At 52.2% G+C, this 16,238-nt stretch overlaps 1 non-coding gene across 1 annotated transcript; it reads left to right on the top strand.

Annotated features, from left to right (window-relative positions):
* Nucleotides 1-12,371: 12,371 nt before the first annotated feature.
* On the top strand, nt 12,372-12,443 carry TRNAQ-UUG (transfer RNA glutamine (anticodon UUG)). Its single transcript has one exon. It is a non-coding gene; the product is annotated as a tRNA-Gln (tRNA).
* The last annotated feature ends 3,795 nt before the right edge of the window (nt 12,444-16,238 follow it).

Raw genomic sequence — 16,238 nt, forward strand, 5'->3', positions numbered from 1 at the left:
CCAGATTTGCGACGCCGAATTGTAGGAGTCGGGACCGCGGTTCGGGAGATCCACTTGAATGAGTTCCCCCTGTTGCCACCCAGGGGAGAAAGTTTCATGGCCGGGACTCTTGCAGCTGCAGATCATGATCTTTCGATCCTGTCGATCCAGTCAAGATTGATTCTTTCTCATTCAGGATGCAAGTCGTTGAGGCCCGGGGCATTATTTGTCGACCTTCACGTACACAAGCCGTTTGATGGTCAGCTTGGCCTCTGCTACGCATGGGGAGTTCTGCGTTGCAATACCAGAGAGGGGCCTGCTCTTGTCATGGCCTTCAGAGATGAGCATGAGCTTCACGCGACGTTCTCTCGGTCAGCGCGAGCGATCATCAGGCGCTTCGCTCACAACACAAAGTGCGCGCTCAGAGGGGTTTGGGGCTGCCCAGAATCTCGATCTTTCCATTCATAGGTCTTATTCTAGGTCTCCGGTGATCATTGCGCGTATCGGCGGGGGCTCCTGAAGCCCCGAATACGTGAATGACGGGAAATTTCTCTCCACCCAGAGGAAGGGAATGTGTGCGAATGGAACAGCTGAGCAGATCTCCGAGAACTCGGGCATCCCAACGAAGAACTGAGGTCACCGCATTACTCGCCGGCTGGGTAACTGTCACATGCAGTCCTTCAAGCTCAATGCGGCACGACGACCTTGCCACGCACTGTTGCTCCGGCCGAGCGAACTTCCGTCGCAAGTTTCGCCGACACCACTCCCGAATTTGTGAATCCTATACGCTGCGCCGCGGATTGGATTGCGGCTGGCATGATCTCGCTTGAGAAGGGATCAAACAATCCACAAAATAAACTCAATGTACAGCAAGCCGAGCAATCTGTGAGATCGTACCCGATCACCGATGTGAGAACTTTTGTAATGATTTCTGACGCGTGTTCCTACGAGCACTATCTGTCAGCCCGAGCTTGTCGGATAGAGAGCTCGTCGCCGGTCAGCTGGGTGACCGACTGTCGGAGCGTCCGACTCAGCCGACCGATCGGTCGCCCAGGCGGTCGGTCGAATCGGTTTACGCGGTCAGGTATAGCATACGACTGACTCGGAAACAACCGCGTGATTCGATGTATGCTCAGACCAAGGAAGCACAGGCAGGGGGAACCCAGTTTCCATTCGGAGCCTTGTTCCTTGATTCGGGGCCGCTCTTTGGCGTACCGCGTATTTAGAAAAATCGATCGTAACTCCGAAAAATCGCATGAAGGATTTTGAAACCCTGGCGAATGTGAGACATAAAAATGCGTTATAATTTCTCCCTCGAATCGCGATATCTCGGATAGGCCGCTGTCGCGCGTCCTGATATAGCGAGATTACCGTACGCAGTCCGCGTTCCATAATTCGAGTAGAAATGGAGCGAACGAGTTCGATGACCGTTCAGAAGTAATTTATGATTCCTAATCGTGTCATCAACTTCTTTGCCTAATCGTCTACGCGAATGATAAGCATCAGCGCTTCCGACGTTGGGCTTATCGTTAACTGAGTTCGATGACGGACTTCGGATAATAAATTCGTGATCAACGGAGGCCCGAGTACGCTCCATCTGGAGACTTCACACTGGTCGTAAAACGTTTCGTATTTGTGTCCATCGAAACGGAGAGAGGTACATCCTTCAAAACTCGGAGCATGCAGTCCGAGCGATGGTTCGGCCGTCGACTCTACCGAATGTACGGCTCGACGAATCTCTTCGCGAGATAGGGAATCGGAATCGAGGTTGGTATTCAATGTATTGATTTTTTGAAATAGTTGAATGCTACGACTACTTCACTCGGAATCATGAAGCTCCTTCATCATGCCACGGTCGAAGCTCATGGTCGACGGAACCGTGCAGCGAATAATTATGCTACGCTCATAAAGCCCGCGTCGGAGAAATTCTGAGCACACAGTCAAAGCGGTAGATAATAGCGATCCGAGATTAATATAAACTACCGTGTATTTTGGGAGCGCCTCCCTTTGATAACGGAATCTCTGGTGATTCCGTATCGCGAGCTCTGTGTCCGCTACGTTCCATTGAGCTCGGCTGAGCCGTGGTCAGTTCGTCTTCGGGGGAGTATCGAGGACGAAAATCTCAAACCGAGGAAACTGTCCAAGTGCCCGTCGAATTAAGAATCTCTCGTCGCGCGGAATATTTTCCGTCAGATTATTATTTATCGATCATTCTCGAGTCCGATCACGCCAGAACTTGTTAGACCGCTCTCGATTCGGCCGAGAGCTCGAAGGTCGACATTGTCTCAAATGTTGCTCGAAATCGGAAATCGACCCGGTAGCCTTCCCGCCGCAGTCATCCGATCAGATAGATTCTCAATGTAAATTGCAGCTTCGATCCACTGAGACATCCTGATCGTCGGAGACAGATTTTTACGCTTCTTGTTCGTGGACCGGGGTCCAGCTCACCTCTTTTTGCGGCGATCTCGGAAGCCAGTTCCAGTCAGTCGCAGGCTCGTTGAAGCATTCACCATCGTCCTTGATCCATTGTCCGTCGTTTCGGATGAAGGAAAATTCTTCCTCGCGTCACTTCTCACTTCCAGAATTCTACCCGGTCCACAATTACGCGTCCAGCGAAAGGAACATCCCGAAGTCTAGAGATACACTGGAGGTATCCAACCGAGAGCAAGGGACGCGAACAGACAATTGATTGCAGTCAGCGCAGATCTGCGCTGATGAAGCAGCGATGGGGACAGCTCAATTCTTGGTCGCGTGAGTGACATCGGTCTCCTACAGGAGTCAAGGGCGGTAGGTTGATGTTTGCTCGAAGGTCTTCAAGGGAAAGGTCGTCGCCGCGCGTTTCAAGGGTCTGTTTGCAGACATCTCTGACCGTCTGCTGGGGAGATTCGTTCAAGGGCATGAGAGGTAACTTTTAATCGAAACCAATTCGGAGCCTGAGCCGAGACGAAACATGTTTGCCCACCGAGGGATGGGGTCTCGGGGGCAGCAGGGGGAAAACTCTCATCATCCAATTTAGGAGCTCGACTCCACCGAACGGGTTCTGATGGAAGCGCCATGATCTTAAAGTCCGCAATCTCACGGGAGCTCTCCGTGGAGAACTTCCTGGGGTTCCATCCTCCTGAGAGAGTATTCAGCGGGGAGATGTCGAACGATACGAATCCGCCCAGGATCGCAATCATTCCGTACTCATGGCACAGATGCATAATCATCACCTGGCATTATCCGCTATCCCCATCTCACATCAGTCTCGGCAAACAAAGTCCGCGGCTGAGAACTTCGGATGATTGTTCGAATCGATATGTCCCACACGAACCTCCGGACTGAATGAGAATATCCCCGAGTATCCGCTCTCATCCTCCAGCTCTAAAAAGCGTAACGAGTCTGCGCTGGAAGAGAACGCGCAATCGATTCCGATTCCACAGTGGATCGGCCCGCGCAGTGTTGTGACCTATGAGACCAAACAACGCGATTGATCGCGAAACAGCTTCGTTTGCTGAGCTCGAGACAGGAATCGAAATATCGCTTCAGGAATGTCTCCGTTACTAGTGGAGGATCATCCGGGCTCGAGTCAGCTCATCTGACCGTCTGTCTATCCGAGAGGAAGCCCAGAATCCGAATCTAGTTCAACGGGGAGGCTGCCTGTGGATCGAGTGACTACACGCGCGTGCCTATCTTGAGTTGTTGAATGGTTACCTGTGATCGACGGACAAAAAATTGTATCGTCGTTTAGTGGGCCGAGACAACGCTAGAGCAGCGATTCGCTGCTCTATGACGGAATTGATTGAATAATTGCACGGTTGCGGGGGTATGTCCACTCGCAGTCTCAAGGCCACGCTGAAAAGCTTGCGAATCGATGATGCCGATGATGATGTGAGTAGCGGAGTATACCATCCATAATGACTCATTAAAGTTCCGAGGCTACCGAACACGACCCGAATCTTGCACGCGATATCTTCTCGTTGTTGTTCCGATCCAGCGAGAAAACCTCCCACCTGGTATCGACCATTCATTTCAGATCCATGGTCTGCAGCCCCATGGTCTCCACCTGCGATGGTCTCGATCTGGATTCTTCGAGGTTTCGGGGGCTGGTCGGGCTTTGGGGGCAGGTTTCAGGAATAATAGATCCGAATGAGGGAATCATTCCTCGGTGCAATACCGAGGACGTCGAATGGCCGAAGCGGAATCATGTCGGAGCACATTCAGTCAAATTCGGTATTTTCGGGGACGGGGAATACTTTCATGTTAGGAGAGCGCGGCTGAATATGACTATACGGGGAAGACGACGGGGAGCTTCCTGAAGGGAGCAGGGAGCGTCAACGTCGATTGCAGCAATCCGGAACCAGGCTGACGGCAGAGGAAGAAGGCTGCTCGACGGAGGAAGCGCGCGGAAATGCAGGAGGATGATTGGAGGTTCGAGCACGAGTATTTCAGAGCCGAGCCGCAGGAAGCCTCATAAATAAATATCTGGTCTCACGTAAGTGTAAAAGAATAAAAAAGCCGTGACGAATCAACAACTTACGTGAGACAACATCCGGGCATGCTCGGATCACCTTCCGGCTGCACTAGAACGCCGGCGAGTAAAACCCTGGTGTCAGCTCGAGTCGCTTAGAGGCGGATGTCTTCTGAGACGCTTTCCCCCACGGCATTTCAAGATCCGTTACGGGACCGCTAACGCATGTCCTCTCCGCTGTGAGGCTAGCTAGGACTTCTGAGCTGGCTCTTCTCGGTTTTGAAGTGCGTGAGGGCCGTCTGTGGAGAGACCCTGGCCTTCAATGGAGGAGGGTCTCATAAAGCTCTGCTGAATGGGTTCCATCCGAAAGCTCTCGCCGACGCGCCTCAAAGACTCCGACTCAGGTTTGTGTGATCTAATGTTCCGACTAAAACATGGACCAGAGATATTGCAATATTATGGCCCATACCAGCCGCGGATTGGAGGCTTTCCCGCAAAAGGGATCACTCCTCGAGCACAATGAATTCGATGTGAAAACTCGGGCTGGATTCCTCGAGAAAGATATTAGGACTGAGGCGTGAAGCACGGAAGATCTATCCCATCATACCCAATATGATGCATAAGGAAGATCGCGGAAACCAGCTGAGAACAGGGGAAGTCTAGAATCAGGCTTCCGAAGAAGGGCTGCACGAGACCTTTTTTTTTCATTTATGGCCCCGAACATTATGAGAAGTTGCACCCGTAAGAGTGGATGCTATCGTCCTTTCGCGCTGCGTCGCGTGTTCGGATGATAAGATTCTACCGTCGAGACCGCGAGTCGCTGGAGGACGCTACGTAGGTAAGCTCAACCCATCTGAATCTCAGATTGCGGTTCATCGCGGATGGAGACAGAGAGCATTCGAGTCGTCGCCATCAAAGATGAGTGATGATCCATCGAGAGTAGAAAGGATAGTATGCTGCGGCGTGAATTCCGCAAACGAGAGGAGCGACGAAAACGGGGACTCGAGCGAGGAGACCTCCTAGTGGTGAATCTTCTCCTTGGATTCCAATGTGACTTACAATTAGTTCTCTGCGCAGCCAGGTGCTCGAATGAGCTATGGAGAAACGGAATATGTCTCGGAAACCTTACTGAGAAGCGAGCGAACGAATTGAGCGGTCGGCACGATTGCCCTTCTCACAATCAGTTCTTTCCAAAAAGGACATGGGATGGGGAAAGGGCCTGTGAGGTCACAACCGATCTGAATATTTTATCCCGAAACAGATCTCATATATGTAAGAACGGATCGTACGGGGGACGCTGAATCGGAGACGGTTCGGGTACCACGAAACCGGGCGACTAGCGAAACAGAACCCGGAGCTGAGGAGGAAGAGGAATATAGAGAAACGACGATTGTAGGAGATGAATCAGAGGCAAATGTAGGATTGACTCTGGAGGGAGGGCATGAAAGGGGAGGGACTCGCAGTTTGGTTGCTTCCGGACCAACCTGCCGTGGATGAGAATCATGAGGAGGGGGAGATATTCGTATATCCCAGCTACAAAGCGGCCATCTTGTGGCGGTATTACAGTGTCGCCACAAGAAAACCTCAGTTCGAGGGAAAAAAAGAGAAATGATTGAGGCTTGGAGTGGGACTCGGTATTCGAGTCGGTGTGAGAGAATTGCGCCCCTGAGTTGATCCAACGGAGAACCGATCGCCATGCCTCCTTCATGGAATGTCCGGTCCTCATGTCTTACTTTTGTAAAGAATAGTTTCGAATGTGCGGGCAACCGAATCGTCGGTATGACTTATGATGACCAGTCCCGAACTCCATTGCGACTCTTCGTCTTTGACCCACTGCAATATCTAGCGCAGGTGATGATTGGACGAGCGGGAGCAGACCGCCGCCGCGCAGGGAGCGGAGCGTTCCTGGCGATTCGGGCGAGTTCGACTAGGCCTGACGGTTGGAAAAAATTGTCTTCCAGGGGATTCCTCAAGCGTTGCAGTCGTGACTGCTACCAAAATACTCCGAACTCCGTGCTATGCTCGCGTCAGTTCAGCTGTTCAAGAATTGCTGTTCCAGAGAGCTCCTTCAGCGTTTTTCTCAAAAAGAGAGCAACCAACATGATCATCGCTCCGATCGACCGATCCATATTCGCCAGAATAGTAGGAGGTCAGGCTGGGTGAAAATTATCAAAACATGTTGGCACCCAGGCTGACGGGCAATTGGGAATCGGGCGATTGGGTCTTTATCGATTACCCCTGCGTACTGCGGTTGAGCATATCTTTTACACCCACGCTTAATACATCGCAATCGACTTGATTTTGATATGCGATATCTTCCGAGCGACTCTCTTCCTTATCGCTCATACCACCAGGATATTTCTTCTGTAGTCTCTCCGCCCTGAACCAGCTCCCGCAGTGAATTCTCCTCCGATCTGGAGGAAATCAGTCCAGGGCCCGTGAACGATTCCACAATCATTCCCCGGTCGATTCCACCCCATGCATCACGGATCCATTCACGAAGAAATTTACACGAAGCTCGCTGTCGATTGATACATGGATTGGTTCGATGGCCGTGCCTCAAGCTCACGAGGTAATAAGCGGTCCAAATTGAGATTCGTCGGAACCTGACGCGGAATCCCGATGTGTCACTCCATATCATTAAGGAAACATTTTCTGCCAACGGGTCTCATGAGCGCGGAACGATCACTGCGCTAATGACGCATGGCATGGAAAGTCAGGTAAATCAACAATTTGCGTTCGATTCGGAGCCTTACGACAGATTCCGGTTTCGAGGAGCCGCTCACTCCTCCTACTTGTCCCCATAGAATTACTCTGCACGTATAAGCCAAAGAAAGTATGCCGTTTGAAGCGTACGAGCGTTCAGACCGAATTTAATGTCTACCCGTGACTGAAGATTACTGACCTTTTCCCCCAAGAAATAACAGGATTCATTAACCCCATAGGGAAAGTGCCGAGGTAGCGTTTCTCCTATGAATTGAGCCGATCGATATCTGTCCATCCAGAGGCGAAATAGAGATATTCAACATGAATGATGAATACTCTATGTCAAGTAATTAATGATAGTGTCGAAAACAGAAAAGGATACATTTCCCTAATATACATATGTGAAGGATCCATCAGATCTCTGAGCGGCGTGATGAATCCATGGTATGTTCGAGAGCTTTCTAATAACGATCCGAGTTGTATGTAAACGTCATATGCGGTTACCGGGAGCGGTTGTCCATCATCGTTCAACTATGTTCTTCAGTAGAGGCAAGCGGAGCCAGGCTCCGTCTGCAGGCAGCGCTGAGCAAAGGAGAAGTGAGGGAGAACCGGGGCACGATCGGGGCAGGGCCGGAGAGACCCAAGGAGCTCGGCTATTCAGATCGGTTCGCTCGTTCGTTCGCTTCTTTTACCCAGACTTGACGTATGGAAGCTGTCAACGTCCCGTTGGCTTCCTCTTCGCTTAGCAACATGTTTTATTAATAAGATTCTCCTAGTCCGCTTCTTGCTGTGAGTGGTCGAGCACAATATGCCAACCGTCAGCGGGAAAATAACTATTGTCTCGCTATTAGGTACCTAGAGTTGGAAAAAAAGAGAACGGCAGCGTCTGCGATTTAGCAGCTGCGAGGAATTTTGAGGAAAACTCTCGCCGGAAATTATGTCCCCAGAGCTCATGAAGAAGTCATGGAGGGAACAGAAGATGCGCTGGAGACGGTGAGGCTCAATCGAACTGATTCGGGGCACATATACATCGGCCTCCTCGCTTCTGCTCGTAAAGCTCCGGCTTTACCCGGCCACTCGGTAATGGCCCGGAAAATGGCGAAATTTATTTCGGAGTGACTAAAGGACGAATCGACCGACCCACCGGCTAGGCGGTCGGTCAAGCGACCGGGCGATGTTTCGTTCTTTCCGCTTGTTACTCCGTTGCTACCTCGATCGCTTAGTATCCTGACCCGTGTCCTCGGTATCTCTCCGTACGTAGCACGAAAGGGCCACGGCAGTTCGCCTCCGTGGGCTGCATCGATGCAGATCGACTTCTCTCCGGGTAGTTTTCTGGTGAGACATACATACAAAAGCTAGTCAGACAGAAACCGTGCTGCTCGTCAGAATGCGTTCACAGTCTCCCACTGAAATATTGCGGATCGAAAGATGGAGGGAGGAGACGTTCGCGAGCGAGAGGTCCCGAAGCGGTGTCCAGGCAACCTCCGAGGAGACGTCTGGCAGAGGCGGAAAGGAGCGAGAACGGAAGGGGAATCCGAAGCGAAGAAAAGAGATTCGCTCACCGTGACTCGCATCGGAATCAGCAGTCGAGGGAATTCGCTGCGGGGTCGCCGGCTCTGAACTTGCGTGGGTGACACAGGAGGGAAATCTAAGCGAGGGACGAGGTGCGAGGGGCCGTCTTGGGGAGGAGGAGGAGGATCGATGAGCGAGGCCACGAAGGAGAGGAAAAGTGTGCAGGTGAATAGAATGCTAAACGTGCTAAGTGACACCACCATTCAGATGGACAGGTCAGAACACCGATGGTCAGGCCAAGGAATTCGGCAAACGAACCGACGGACGGACGGACGAAAGTCCGGGGGGCAGGGGCGGAAGTCCGGGGCAGGAAAAGCAATCTGAGTCAGCAGAAACTAATTCATGTCGCAGATTTATGTAGGCTTCTTCCGCTCCTAATGAGCGGACCAGAGCGAATTTCCTTCGTCCATTTGGCGAGCATTCGTCGCCTTGCGCACTTTCTCCTTTTCGCTCGTTGTCGTGTCCACCTTATTCCTCGACAGTTTCCTACTATCACCGGTGGTCTTTGACGGTGTCGCAGAGGAAAAATTAGCTGCCTCACAGTCTCTGGATATGTCTTCTTGTTTCTTCAGCACACCGTGTCCCTTTCTGTCGCAGCGTTAGTATTCGTGCCGGAGACCGCTTGCTCTCCGTCCATGCGAAGGTGACACGTTCGTTGTACACGGGCCTCAAGGTCCAGCCGAATCTCGGCAATGGGTCCCGTCCCAACTATGCTGTTTTGTGATGTCAGCTGGGGCTCGACGGGAATCGGGCGAACCGGGTAAACCGTCTCTCGGAGATTCCGAGGGTTTCGAGAAGGATTGCGTCAGTTCAATGCGAGAGCTAATTCCTACAGACGACTACTCTTATTGACCGTCGGCACAGCACGCAGACGGAGACATGTGGCCGAAAGTTTCAGACCTGGGGAGGCTGAGGCAAAGAAGTGCTCGTATGCGACCAGGCGGCTTCTTGTGCATCAGTACTTGTGTGGCCTCTCCTGGGACGGGACAAGCTAATTATTGCGTGTCCCACCGTCCCTATTCGCCTCATCTCTCTGTAGACAACGACTGAGATAATTCAAGCAAGAATGATAAAGTGTGAGTGCGAGAGCAAGCAGAAAGAAAAGGCAGAAGTGGTTTTAGTTCGTGGTGATCGTGAGAGAGACCCGTAAAGTATGCCCCCGTCACAGGGGACTTATGTGGTCACGTAAGCTGTGACTGTCTGCCTGCCTGTCCGCTCGCATGCCTGCCGGTCTGTCGATCTGCCCATCCGTCCGTCCGCCCGCCCGCCCGTATGACTGACCCGTCCGCTGTCTTGCTAACGGACTGTCTGAGTGGGTGAGTTGGTGGGTGCATATTCATCCGACGAGTTTTCGCGGGCGCCCTCACTTCATTCAGGGAAGCGCTGCACAGAACTCGTTCGGCTGCAGCTGACTGGGTTGTCCTTCACGGGAGGGGAGCGGTTTCGCGACAAAACACGAAGCAATCGTGACCTGGAGAGGAATGGGAACCAGAATCGTCCACGGAGGTCGGATGGGGTGGACGATTTCCTTTTCCGCTCCGACGGAGAAGGAAAACCTCTGGAATTGCGGGGAGGGGTCCTCTCCGCAGAGCTTGGGAAACTTTTCCCGAGCAAAAAGTTCCGAATTCCTCCATTTCTCTCAAGTTGTTTTCATAGAAAGCTCAACATGCGGAGAAGAATCGCTTGACAGAGGCTGAGCTCCCGTGGGCACGGCTCGGTGTGCTTGCCACAGCATTCACGAGACCTGCGCTGATAAGCCGCACGGCTCGTACGATAATGACGGCGAACAGGATGCTTTCCGTCTACAAGTTACTCTGGTGCCGCCGTCACTGTTCGGTCGCTGTGGGAAAAGGCTTGCTCGAGACCTATCGACGGCCGGCTTCGTCGACAACGCGAGAAAAAAGCTCCGGCTGCAGTCGTAGTGCTCGTCGTCGTCGTCTTAGTCTCGCGGCAGTGTAGTTGTAGCAGGAGAAGTGACGAGAGCGCCGCGATACAAGACGTGATAATGTGATAAGAAAAATTGCACTGAGGAACGCCGGCGACGACACAGAACGAGAAGATCCGAGAGTGGCTGAATGAGAGCGAGTGAGAAACAGCGAGAGAGACTTATGTAGATTGGCTTTTCTCGCTCACAGTGGAGTGCTGCCGCCGCCGCGGCCGTCGTCGTCGTCTCGGTGGGTTCCTCTGCCGCCTTCTCCGAAGCCAGTGGGGACTTCGGCCCACCGGTTCGACCGTCCGTCCGTCCCAGATAGGGAGAATAGAGAGCAAGCGATCGGGAGAACGAGCGAGATAGAGAGGAGCATACTGAAACAGGGGAGAACGGGGAGTGTGGGGAGCCGGCGAGGGAACATGAAGAGGAGTAGATAAATATAATTATTCTCATCATTGCAGCAGTGGCCTAGGCAGAAAGGGGAGATGCAGAAGAAATTAGCAGATAGAGACCCCTCGGCGCCCGTCTCCCGCGAGCTCTCCTCTCTCTCTCTCTGCCTACGGGCTCCCCCATCCGGCTCTTTCTGTTCCCTCCCCATACAAAGCCCCACGGTATATTCCTCTCTTTCTCATGTGGACCTTTCTCGCTTTCCGTCGGCTTCCTTTCCTTGACTTCTCGTTCACTTGCAGCATCACTCGACGATGAGGCGAAGGACAACGCGACGAGGCCGGAGATCGGGACAAGACGGAGCCTCTCAGCGCACTCGTCCTCTCTGGAAATGTCGAGTTCCTGCAGAAACTCCCGACCGAAGACGCGAGCTCGGATCTCCGAGAGCACCGTCATTTTCTTCGAAAGTACTTACTGCCCCGCGATCCAGGCGGGCAAACATGGAGAATATTTCTAGACATAGATCTGCTCGCCCGCTCGGGCGGGAGCCATTCCGGATCGATTCGAATCCGGAGGAGTTGCAACTCGAGTTTGATAGACTGAACACAAAGGAGACAGGCCGAGCACGATCGAGTGGCTTTCCGCTCGCTCCCTGTTCCAATTGCCGGCCGGCCCGCCCGTCCGCTTACCCGCCCGAAACAATTCATTAGGAGACGGCGTCATCGCCTCCTGTAAGTTTCACCGAAGCCACTCACAGCTGCTCGGCTGAACTCATGGTGGTGGGTCTCCTCCTGAACTTCGGAAGCTTATCGATTTTTATCTCTGACTCGTCCAATTCAGTGGCCATTTAACAGTTGATGGATCAAAAATATCGACTCGCTTGGCTGATAGCATCTATTCCTCTAATCGACTGGATTCGGCGGAGCCGGGGCCGAACGAAGAGCCCTCCGATATATTTTCGATTTTTTTCACGAAAATGATTCCGGTGTCGCAGAATCGAGTCAATGAAAAGTTCGAGGTGGAATGACATCGACTCTCAGCAGATGAATTGTCCGAGCATCAGGGGCTGGGGGAAATGAGTATCAACTGAGTCAACAACTTTCTACGGGCATGGAGCTCATATAAACCATTTGACGCGAAATTAAATCGATAGCAGACATTTCGTTCAGCCGCCTCGATTCCGTATGTCTAATAGCCGTTCATCGATCGCGCTGACAGTGGCTCGCAGCTTAGCGTTGCCAGGCGTCGTACGAACCAGATTGGAAAGGAATCGACCTTTGACCTGACGGCGACAGACGGCCAATCGCTCCGAAGTCGACGTTCCATACGCATGCCGATATCCGCAGCGGTTCCATGGTGTAATGGTTAGCACTCTGGACTTTGAATCCAGCGATCCGAGTTCAAATCTCGGTGGAACCTAATTTTGATTCCGGATAATCCACAGATTTGACTGCGGACAATGCCCGATCTATCGCTCGTTCCGGGCGCGCTGACGGCGGCGTGGCGGAATGATTAACATATGAAAATATACATATTTATACAGATAGTATACACATCCATGATGCGGATGTTTTCCCTTTTCTTGGCTGAGCCCAAATTCGTAGAAAATGCGTCTCTCCTTTTGTGCTGGGCGAGGTCTTCAATCGGGCGGAACGCGCCAGACGATTCGAGGATCAGTTAGTGGAGTATGGCATCGTGGCTGCCGCTGCTGATGCGGTGTATTGGGTGAGAAATGAGGACGACAAGCCAGGAAGGACAAAATCGCCAGCGGGTGAGTCCGAGAAAGAATTAATGACCACATCTCGTGTGCGGGCCGATTTGTCGTAAATGTTGGTCACTCACTCACTATTTGGGAACACACTGGGCAAAAGTTAAATGAAGCGAGCATGAAAACAGCACTGGATGACACGAACACGCCCGTTTGTAAGACCGTCCACTGATATTCGCTCGTTCTCTCATCCATTCGTCCGTCCGTAGGCTCGTTGGTGTGATTCATGGTCTGACGATGATTTTCGACGCGATATTTTTCCAAATGATCGAAACATATAAAATTCGCGCGATGAAATCCATCTGAATCACGTAGTCGGGCGACTACCGAACGAAAGTCGATTCTGTTCCTCGGGTGCTTTCTATTGCTGTCGGAGCCCCCGTCAGGAACGTCCTGTTTGTTCTACCCTCGCAAATCCTGGAATGGAGGTCATCGGGATAAAGACCACCGACCGTTCTGAGAACTGGCGGGGGTTCTGAACGAAGGAGTTGGAGGTTCCGCATCCTCCCCCGCGGTCGAAACACCGACTGCAGGTTCCAAGGGAAGTCTTCCGCTCCTCTTGTCGATATCATTCTCCTCTTGACGGGGATAATCGATCAAAGGAAACAATCAGAGCCCTCGATCGTGTTCCTCGCAGAACTCGGCGAAAGACAGGGTTGAATCTCAGAGGGCTAAACCTTTATTCCTTGGAAGCCGATCTCATTGAGTCGCTGCTGGCGGGATATGAGGCAATAGATACTGGCACAAGGGAGAGGTTACCTCCAGCACGCCTCCTCATGCGAATAGCAGAGATAGAAGTCGGAACAGCGATACCGGCATCAGCTGCTCCTCCGCTCCTAACCCCTTCATTCTCTTGATTCTCGCTCGATCCATTCGTTCATTGACTCTCGCTTCTGAGGTCGGTGACGCTTAACACTCTTGGAAGTTGAGTCGTTCAATGAGATTTGCGAACCGCGGAGCGCGTTTTCTCCCGAGTTTCTAGCGGAGCCGACGCGGTTTCGATTCCCCGATCGGCGTCTGACAGCTTTACGTCTTCCAGCTCCGCGAAGAGCCAAGACCACTTACAGCGGGGGCATCAATTAAATTCCAATCCCTGGAGTTGGAGTAGGTACCGCTCTCCTCGCAGTGGTTGCCGAAGGCAAACGATGACCAGGGGAGACGGAAGACGACTAGCCTTCCAATCCTTCTCGTCGCCTGCTTCCCTGGATCCTCCTTCCTGACTGATTACATTAATTACAAAGAGAGATAAATGCGAGCTCGCCAATCATTCTTGTTTCCCGCTCGTCTGCCGCTGCACTACGACGGTCCTGCGGCAACGCATTCTCGGTTCACATGGATTTCTTCTCATTGATTCTTCAGCCCGCCAGGGATCAACGAGTTTTATCCCCTCTTCTTTGTCATTGCAGAGGAATATTAGAAGCTCGAACCGCGATTTCGCGCTCGGTAACGGAATCACTCCTTCGAGGTCTCGCGAAAAATCCGGCGATGACACATGCTGCAGACAGACACGTCTTTGCATTGGATTCTATTAGAATGAGCGAGCGACTCAATGTTACTCATGTTTTTTTTTCGCTACGTTCTGTTGCTCGGTCGGTCTTCCCCGGCTGGATGTTATTAATAATAAAATGTACTTTTGCATAGCAAACATCCGAGCGAGCGGGCAAGAAGCACAATTTATCAACGCTTATTTATGTTGCTGCCGTCCGAGGACAAGAAACGGAGAAGCCGCAATGGCGGAGAGGAAGAACGGCGAAAGGAGATAGCAACGAGGACCCAGGATGCTATAACGAGCTCTCCATAACAAGTGGTGACAACTGTCACAGACGCTCCCTTCTGGGGCTGGGACCGCAGGAATGAAGTTCAGGCCTCACATCGTACATTCCCTGCGCTTGCTGCGTAGTTCAGTCGGAAGAAAAATGTCAAGCGAATGGAATCCGTGACTCTCCTCCCTCGTCGATCGGGACAGAAAGCAACTCTGATGAAGGGAAACGAGAATCAGCGGGTGATGGGCTCACGAGCCTGCCCACCAAGTCGGTTTCAGGCATCATATGAAGACCGGGAACGCGTCGGGAATCATTCTCCGAGGTTCTCACCGGAATCCCTAAGCTGTTACTTCCAGAGCGCTCTCGCAAGAAGTTCGCTTCCATGGGTCCGAAGGAAAATTCGTCGGCTGAAACGGATAATCAGTCGCGCCGAAACTTTCCTTCGCAGCGAAATTGAGAGAAAGTTTGTCGAGGTGCAAGGCAGACCAGTTGCCGCAAATCCTCTCCCACGAGCAAAAAGCCACAAGCGGCCCGAGCCTCCGAAAAGTACCACGAAATATGAAATATCGCTCCCATTCCCATCTGGGAGTTGCGTTCTGCGGTGTTTCCGTGAAGTGACCCACATCCCGAGAAGAGGTCTGAAAGTTCTCTACCGCGCTACCGCAACCGCGTTCCGATAAAGATTTGACGTATTTACGTGCTGTCCGATGTCAACGAGGACGGACAGCTAGAGTCCTTTTCGCAGATGGAGGTGTCCGTTTTCCTCGCGGAGTCCGACCAACCGTGAACTCCTTGAAATGTCATTTGTCATAACAACACCGCGCACCCCTGTGGCTTGTCCAACACAAAAATATTTCCGTTAACATTTTTCCCCCGACCACATGTACTCTCGCCCACCCGGCCATTCATCCCCTGATGCCATTCATAACTTCAGCCCACGTAAGTCCTTTCAAGTAAAGACTCAATTAGTCAGTAAGGAAAGCAATTAAAAAAATATGAGGTCCAATTGCCCTCATTCAATGAGCTTCTCGGGAGTGCTGCGATGTGTTATAAAACGGAACTCACAATCGGATGCTCCGAAGTTTCTGCGCGAACCGTCGCAGCGGAGAAGAGATGGAGCACATCGAACATATTGACCATCGGCTAACTTCCTCCGAGAGCGACTGCTGGACAACGCTGACTCGCTGCCCTGTCTCTTCTCCTGTCGCCGTACTTTGGCTGTAAGTCACATCTAAATCAATCTAAGAATCAGAGGGAAGCATGACAAGCGTATGAAGACTTATACATTGTATGGAGGCTGTCATCGCTCTGCGTGGTCTTGTATTCGGCCGCTCTCGATCCGGACCGAAGACAATGGGGGGAAGTTGGGTCGACGGAGAAACAGGGCACGCTCGGGGAGCGCTGGGCTTCGGGGAGCGCTCGACAAGCGATTGCCACTTAAAGGGCAGAAAAAGGGGCGTGGGGAAGATGCAATAGCACGCAATGACGAACCGGGCGCCGGAGAGAGTATCGGGGAGTTTCTTCCGCTTTGCCTCATTCACTGGGGTATCGTTGAGGAGCAGCAGCGCAAAGCGTTTGTTCGGTGATCCCGATGGATCGACCGACTTCGAGCCGCTCCGACTCGCTAGTGAGAGCGGTACAGACACTGCGAATGGGATGTGAGCTCTGTTTGTTGCAAATGAT

This window comes from Galendromus occidentalis, unplaced genomic scaffold (genome assembly GCF_000255335.2).
Source record: "Galendromus occidentalis unplaced genomic scaffold, Mocc_1.1 scf7180000077463, whole genome shotgun sequence".
Lineage (NCBI taxonomy): Eukaryota > Metazoa > Arthropoda > Arachnida > Mesostigmata > Phytoseiidae > Galendromus > Galendromus occidentalis.